General features: G+C 38.0%; 1 protein-coding gene across 1 annotated transcript in view; it reads right to left on the bottom strand.

Annotated features, from left to right (window-relative positions):
• LOC116700210 (cell adhesion molecule 1-like) overlaps positions 1 to 8,664 on the bottom strand; it is a 393,444-nt gene that overhangs the window by 119,461 nt on the left and 265,319 nt on the right.

The following is an 8,664-nucleotide window of genomic DNA, read 5'->3' as shown; positions in this document are numbered from 1 at the left end:
CTTTTGTAGCTCCTGTATAAAACACAAGTGTCTGCGGTTTGAAGTTCTGTATCACTCCCACATTTTTCTTTTTTTCTTACAGTACTATTCATCTAACACAGTGCACTGCAGCCTCTCTCTTGTCTGATCCTCTCCCCTTCAGCTGTACTTTGGATACTGCTAATGCTGCACTGCACATTTCCTGCTGCTGCTACAAATTAAAAGCTTTTCACAAATAAAGGAAAGCACATAAAGGCTTTTTGGTGAAGCAGCTGCATACCTTGGATGTGATATTTGTTACTCAAATGTGTTCTACGTAACATCATAGAGGTATTGTTTGGTGCTTTTCTGTCGGTGGATGAGTCTGAAGGAATGGTAAAAGAAGAAGCAAACATATGAGGACCGGGCAACGGGTACTTTCTGTAAACTAGCAGAAGGTGGTGGAGAGGAGATTGTTTGGCTCATGCTCTAGTGGTTTGGTGACACCTGGAAGCTGCTGACACTCTCCCAGATCCATTTTGTCTAATTTGTATCATTTGAATTATCTATACTGTCATTTTATTCTGTTGGCACACACATCTTGTGCATGTCTGTCCATCTTGGGAGAGGGATCCCTCCTCTGCTGCTCTTCCTGAGGTTTCTTCCGTTTTTTTCCCCATCATAGGGCTTTTTGGAGGGATTTTTTCTTCATCTGAAACAAAGGTCTAAGGGCAAGGGGTCTAGTATGCTGGAAAGATTGAGAAGCCCCTTAAAGCAAATTTGTAGTATGTGATATTGGACTATAACTAACTACTGTGTTTAATTAGGTGTGCAGCAAGTATAAACACATACAAGACACATAAATACATACAAGTTCCACACACACACTCCAACTGGAACACAACCGTAACACTATGAGGACAAATAATACCAGTACAAGATGCATGGATAGCAGCATCAAAGTAACCTACATAGGGTAGAAAAAGTGCATATTAGCCTACAAAGTTGAAACGATATAATCAACAAAGACCATCGTCAGCAACAACATCAGCATCCATTACATTACATAACCAACTCCGTTTCTGACATCCTCAACACAGTCAACAGAATATTACTACTAGAATATAAAACCAACCTACCAAGCCCTGGAGGTGACATGGAGGGAAAAAAAAAAAATTAACAAAAAAAAACTGGGGACTAACACTTTCACTAACACTTTCACGAGATCTTGACTTTGTTTTGCGAGATATCGAGTTGCATTTGCGAAATATAGAGTTTTATTTGTGAGATATCAAGTTTTATCAGAGACAATTAAAAAAAATGGTCCAACAGATCCCGTTGCTCTGGACGGAGACCAATGACTATCAGAAGCACTTTTCCAGTGATGGCTGAGCGTTACTGCGCAGCCGCCAACTGAGATTGCCGACGTAGATGTAACATGAGCAACCTGTTTAAAAATTGTAAGTCTTCTGGTAGCTGTGCCAAGAGACACCCGCTCACCCCCTTTAGTTTTATTTGCAAGATCTCGCAAATCCAACAAACAATAAGGCTAACCTAGCTACCTAGCGTGTAGCGTGTCTACTAACTAACTAGTAGAATGAAATGATTACCTCTCCTTGGTTGTCTAAATATATCCGTTTATTTTGATAAGCATTTCTAATTAATACATGTCAAAGTGAAGTGTTACAATGGACATTGTTGTTGACTGTTGATGTCAATGACTGCGGGCTAACCTTCTTGGATGGCTAGTATCTAGTATCTTCTCCTTGGTTGTCTAAATACATTCATCGTTGCATGTAAACAATCAGGAACAATGAAAACACAACGTTTACTGTGAATATTTTATACAATGAAACGGCGAGTTCATGAGTTCGCCACATAGTTAACTAGCTATACCATGGGTGTATTAAGAGAGCAAATTAGCTATACTTGTAAGACACATGAGGAAGAAGCTCATGAACGAGCATGTTGCTACGACAACACAAACTAGCGCTATCAACACCTAACAACAATGTTCATTATAACACTTCAATTTGGCATGTGTTAATTAGAAATGCTTATAAAAAAACAGATGTATTTAGACAACCAATAACATGTAATCATATTGTGCTACTGGCTAGCTAGATACCAGCAGGCACGCTACATGCTAGCGTGCTACTAGCTAGCTAAATTAGCCAGGTTGTTTGTTGGATTTGCAAGATCTCGCAAATAAAACTCGATATCTTGCAAACGGAATTTAATATTTCGCAAAACAAAGTTAAGATCTACCAAAAGTGTTTGTCCCCAGTACATGTTTTGTTGTAATGTTTTTTTTGGTAATTTTTTTTTCCAGGGGCTCCATACCAACCAAGGAAGGAAGGAAGGAAGGAAGGAAGGAAGGAAGAAAAGAAATAAAGAAAACCGAAAACGAAGAAAGAAAGAAAGAAAGAAAGAAAGAAAGAAAGAAAGAAAGAAAGAAAGGGAATACGATGAGGTAGCCAAGAGATCAAAGAAGATTCCTGCCCTGTTGTTGGGAAAACCACTCATGCCTTGCATGCATCATGGCTGACTGCCGTTGCTGATGGCATGGCTCAGGGCAGGTTTCCCAACCATATCGAGAAGGAGCATTATTGGCATGTGTTGTTTTTGGGGACGTTTTGGCAGCTACGCTTAAAAATACAGTAGTGGTTTACAGACAAATAATACAGCACTATTTTATTTTCATGTATAAGGAATATGAACATACTGTAACAAAGAGAAATGTAATTAATAAATAAGACATTGACGATACCACAGTTGAGCAGTTGCTTGACATACTTCAGGACAGATTAGCAAGCAAAGAACAATGAAAAATGACATTTGGCAATCTCAGGAGACAACGTTAATGATAGAGTGAAAAATGTCAGTGGGCTTGTTGCTCTTCTGCAAACATATTCTCAAAAACAGTTGTTTAGACACTGTTATGTGTGTTGACAAAACTCAGTGTTGGTTTACACAGCAAACTGTAACAGAGTCAGAGGTTTTTGAACTTCATGTGGCATTAGCCATTGCTGGACTTATATGCTAATCAAAGGAGCGGTGGCATATATGTAGTACAACAAGTAAGAATACCGTCCAATGGAAGAGGCTTAGGCCTTTTATTTATGAAATGTCCACTTAGGAATTTACAATAAGGCCAGAGCTCGGGAACAGTGCTATAAATATCTACCAGCATGGTCAAATAGAGCACCAAGACTGAATTCATCACTACAGGAAGATACTAAAACAGAGAGCTAAAATAGGCTAAAACGAGAGAAGTTGACTTCTTTTGAATATAGAGTGAAATGTTCTTATGGCACTATTGGCATTTTTTCCACTTATTGTATGAAAGCAAAGTTCTTTGGCATCACTTGTAGACATATGACATGCATACAATAGATATTTTTCAGTGTACTGCTGCAAGTTGATTGGCTGTTGGACAACTAAATTAACTAAACTAGACTTGACTAAACTGTATAGTGAGAAATGCAAACACTTGTTTATTATGTTGTGAGGATTTAATTAGGACAAATAATTGAATCATTATAAAATGAATGCATCCGAATTACATATTGTTACGTTTGCTAATCATACATTGAATATTTTATACTACCCAATACTGTAAATATCAAAGCTGAAGTTCAAAAAATAACAATCTGATTTAATCTAAGCATAATTCATAACTTTCCCCCTTCACTTGAAACGCACAAATCTGCACACTTTCTTCTATTTACTTATTTTTGTTATAAGCATTGCACATTCAACATACATGTATGGTATACATTTAGTAGGTTGACAGCAGTTTGTGTCCACAGTTTCTCAGTGATGGGGTTATGATTGTTGAATTAAATTCAAGTGTAATCACTAGTTTGTCTCAACAAGTGGTAATAGAGCAGCATAACATAAATGTTTTTATCTTGAAATGTCAAAGATAATTACAAAAAAAATGCACTGTCATATCTTGTCGGCATTATGAAGATGGAAAGGGCTGAGAGATGAACTAATATGCTGTTTTGGTCCTTTAATGGGATTTGTTGAAAATAAGAAAGAAGATGTAAACAATGCCAGCCTAATCTTATAAGAATGACAGTAATCTACATTAAGACACTTGCCCTTTTACACGCTCATAATGCCCTACAACTCTGTCTCTGTAGTTTACTCCGAGCAGATGGAGCACGACCACATGAAAGCTCTTTTTTACTGAGCTCAGTGGGCATCCTCATTACTGACCAGAGCAGGGACCTCTCTGCTCCCCGTAAAGTGTCATTTCGATCGTATTTTCTTTTTATAGCTTTTTATAGCATGGTTTCCTCGTCTTCTAGATTTTATAAATTGTCTTCACTCCCTGCCTCCTGTCATAATAAAGAGTTGGTAAAGAGCAGTGGTAGAGTCTATAGTTGAATGTTTAGATTGACACATTTTTGCTTTTCTAAATTAAATGTTTGGCTTTGATCAGTTTGTCTTTAGTAGTCAAAAAATGACAATGCTTTTTTAACCCTTATCCTATCGACTGGGCTACCCGCAAACCAAGAAGTATACAGTACATGAAGACATATCTCGCAGGTGCTTTATTCTATCATTCCAATTGTTAATGACTGTGTCAATAAAATGTGTTTTTAATGACTTCATATCATTGTTTGTTTCTGTTTTAATTAGTGGTTTTTAAAAATACCAATGGTACCATTCAAAAGCACCCAATTACACCTCTGCAGATTTAAAAGATAGAACTATTTATAATTGAGTTTATGTTCGCCATGGGCCTTCGGTTGGTTTCACCAAATAAGTATCACAGATAACTTTTATTTGAAATAAGTGAAAACTAAAAGATTCCAGAATCAAATGTTGGTAAACAAGCCTTTATGTGCTGTGGATTCAACTTGGGATAAAAGCTGCAATTTGTAATAAAGGAAAGTATATATTTTCATTTTACACAATATGAAAATGGACTCACTTTGGGTTTTGCTACAGATGACAGTTATTACATAACTCAATGTATTGGGAATACATAAGTCAACGTTTTGCTACCATAGATATTTCTGACAGTAGTTTATTTTTGGGGTCCACAGCAACCCCAGTGGTCCTATATGTTACATATGTTGGCAGGGTGAGGGTAAATTAGTATTTATTTGATCTATCTATCAGTGTTATAGTACTCAAGTGGTGATCTTGACACCGGTCTCAAGACTACTTTTTGAAGGTCTCGGTCTCCTCTCGATCTCGATTGAAGAGGACTCAGGATTTTATATCAAGCCCGGTCAAGACCACTTAATCACTAAATTGCTTGTGTATTGTCTAATTTATATGTTAACTCATATGTTGACTCATTGACTCATTGCTAGTTTGAAATGTGTTAATGTTGACCCCGTTCCCCGCCTCCCTTAATACGCACTCCCAAAGTGAATGTAGGAGAGAAGAACCAATGGCTGTCTGGGAGATGTTGGCCAAATGGTCGGCAATGACATTTTATCTATTACATTTTATTCATTGTAGTTTTTAAAGAGTTTATTTGCAAAACAACTTCTAAAAGAAAATACACAAACGTGTGTAAATTCAGCTGGGACCACCTGCTTCTGTACCAAAACTCTAGAAATCGCTTTACCTCTTCACCCAAAGGGATTTAGCTATACATATAGCTAGTTGTGTATATACTGTATGTTTCAGTAGTTTGGTCTGGTATTGGTCTTAACTCAGTCTCGCCCTGCCTTGGTCTTGGTCTTGTCTCAGTCCCAACCCCTCAAAGTCTTGTTCCTGTCTCGGTCTCAATACACTGGTCTTAGTAATGACTGTCTCGGTTTTGGGTGTTTTTGACATAAAACACTGCTATCTACAGTATTTCCCTACTTGAGAGGTTGAATAAGATTCAAAGTCCATCAAGTTATTACCTGACTACATTTCAGAGTCAAAACAAGGTCTTCTCTAATGAATGAGCTGCATCCTCAGCTCAAAGTGTAGCTCTAAGCAGTTCGTGTATTGACAAATGTCGATTGCAATGAATTGGACAGGGGACTATTGACATTACAATAGCAAAGACATCCTGTGGTTGGGAAATGTTTCTTGGTGCAGTGAGAGATGACCTTGCTGAATACAGATTCAGAGGAAACGAGGATAGAGCTTTAGTAGCTTGGGAAATTGAAGTTGTGATATAAAAAAAAGAAAAGTATACAGGATGACAAGCAAACACTGTATGCATGTAATTGATTTAGTCATTAATCTGGGCTGTGTGTGTGTGTGTGTGTGTGTGTGTGTGTGTGTGTGTGTGTGTGTGTGTGTGTGTGTGTGTGTGTATGTGAATGCACACACATAAATGCATGAGCGTGTGTATGTGTATAAAGAGCCCCTCTCTGTGCACACATGGATAAGACTCGTTGTGTTTAACTGCTGCGTCCCTCAGCCCACCACCCTCCTCCCATGTCTTCCATTATATTGATTGGCGTGCAGAGTAAACACACGAGTCACCCACGCAGGAGAAGAGAAGTCTTGTCTGTTGTGCCAGGTCAAGTAAGGAAGCACTGTGACATTGAACTGTAAACTAGAAATATTTTTGCCCCCTCGGGTTTACTCCTGTACTTTGCTTTTACACACATTTATTCAACTTCATGTCACAGAAGACAGAAGGTCTGGAGCTCATCACATGTGATGGAAGACTGGCTTTGGCTACACATTCATAAAGTACATACTGTACAGACCTTTTTGGTTTTTCATTTTGTTACATGTGGTATCTATTGTGTTGCCTATATTCTTTAATATTTCCAACTGTATGTATTGTACACTTAGAAAACTAACAAGGAGGACTCTTATTAAAAAATGAAAACAAATGAAGAAGAGCCAAAAGCTAATGCAATCAGCTGCAAATAAGCTTATTTAGTTCTTTAATTGCCTCAGAATTAAGTTTAAGTGAAAAAGTTAGCAAGTGACTTTGCAGACAAACAACTGCAACCATTACCGTCTGCTAACTGGACTAAAAAAGGGCATCAATAATGAATCCATCTTTTGACAATTGCTAAATATTTTAAACATAATGTATTTAAATCCTTTAAAAAGGATTATGCTGCCAACATTGTGACATTTCTAGCCCTCTGAACTACAATTGTTGGCAAATAGTCCAAAAGGATAAGAGAGCCATATTTGGCAGCTAACAGTAGACCTACATACTCATTTGGCACATCTACTGTTACAGTCCAACACAATGGAATGCAACTGGAAGATAGATCTAAGATGAACTTGAACACTGAGAATACAGCTTATTAGAGTGTCCTAATTTAAACAAGTCAAATAGGTCTTTAGTCTTGACAGTTTAAGAAAAAAATAAGGCTGAGAAGATGAAACACTGTTTTCTAATTATCTCACTGCGGAGGATAGAAAGTGGGCACTGATTTGGTTTTCACATTAAAGTCACATGAGATAATGATTGTCATTGGCAGTGCACGTCAGAATGAGTTTCAGCTGCTTCTTTGTTGGCACTCAGATGCAGAGACCACCACTGCTTGGTGGCAGCAGCATAGGTTTGTGACCGAGAACAGACTTGTGAAGGACTGGGCTCCATCCAATTAGCCCCAGGGGACGATCTCTTACTGTTCCATTCTAATTCATGTACATATAAATAACTGTCGCTGGCACTGCTAATTGGATTAAAAGGCTTGGTAGGGGAGAGCAAGGGGAGAGGGGGAGTGAAGGCAGCTAGAGAGGCAGCATGAGTTGATTTACACCCTACAATTGGTTTTTTTAAGCATAGCTATTGAAGAACATTCTGACAAGGGAAAATGGGTTTTTAAAATACAATTCTAATTTTTATCAATCCAAATTATTAAAAATGCAGCCATGGCATTTATTTACTTCAACAGCAAAAAATATGCAGGCCTTTAATGTGAAATAGGTTTGTGTTAGACATGGGCCTTCGTTACAAATTTTCACTGTAAGAAGTCTTCCTGTTTTACTGAATAGCTCTGTTGAAACACCAGTAACAGAGGTGTAATGTTACGGATGGCCGCTGTTCTGACTCGGGTGCCTGGGTCTGTTTCCCGACGGTTAAGTACACTGACGTTAGCATCCTTAGTCTGCGGAGGGGGGGTGGGGGGGGGGTTTGTTTAGGTTTTTTCAAAAATGTAAATATCATGAACATGAATCCAACATATTATAAGCAAATATAAATCCCCACTGATGATACGCTTATGTACTGGCTTACTACTCAGGTAGTCACTAAGATAGCCATCCACAGTTAATCCTAAAGATTCACTGTACCACGTGTAGGTTTAACATTAAAACATAATTTATCAAATCATGCCAACAATTATTAATTATATATATATGTAAAACTTAGTATTCTATGCACTAAAAATGTATGTATAAAAGCATTGGGCTGCCCTAAACTATGCTGTAGGTGCTGTTTAATATGCAAATTCATTTTATACATTATTGGTAGTAGTCCCTGCTCTGTGTTCTCTTTCAGTTAAGATGTCCTTGGCATAAAAAAAATGTTGAAGATCGCTGCATTGAAGATCTGGTTAACTGCAGTGTACATTAGGATGAGACAGCTAGCGCTGTTTAGAACATTGGTAAGCAACTGAAGATTTAAGCAGAAATGGAAGCAACATGACATTAGGAAATAAAAAGTGCTGTGGAGAAGGCAGTTAGAAATCTAAAGGTAGGAGAGAATGAGAAAAGTTGAAATGGGGGAGGGCGGGGGGGGGGGATTGTGGCTCGTTCGTATGC

This window comes from Etheostoma spectabile, chromosome 13 (genome assembly GCF_008692095.1).
Source record: "Etheostoma spectabile isolate EspeVRDwgs_2016 chromosome 13, UIUC_Espe_1.0, whole genome shotgun sequence".
NCBI classification, from domain to species: Eukaryota; Metazoa; Chordata; class Actinopteri; order Perciformes; family Percidae; genus Etheostoma; species Etheostoma spectabile.
This window is presented reverse-complemented; position numbering and strand designations above follow the sequence as displayed.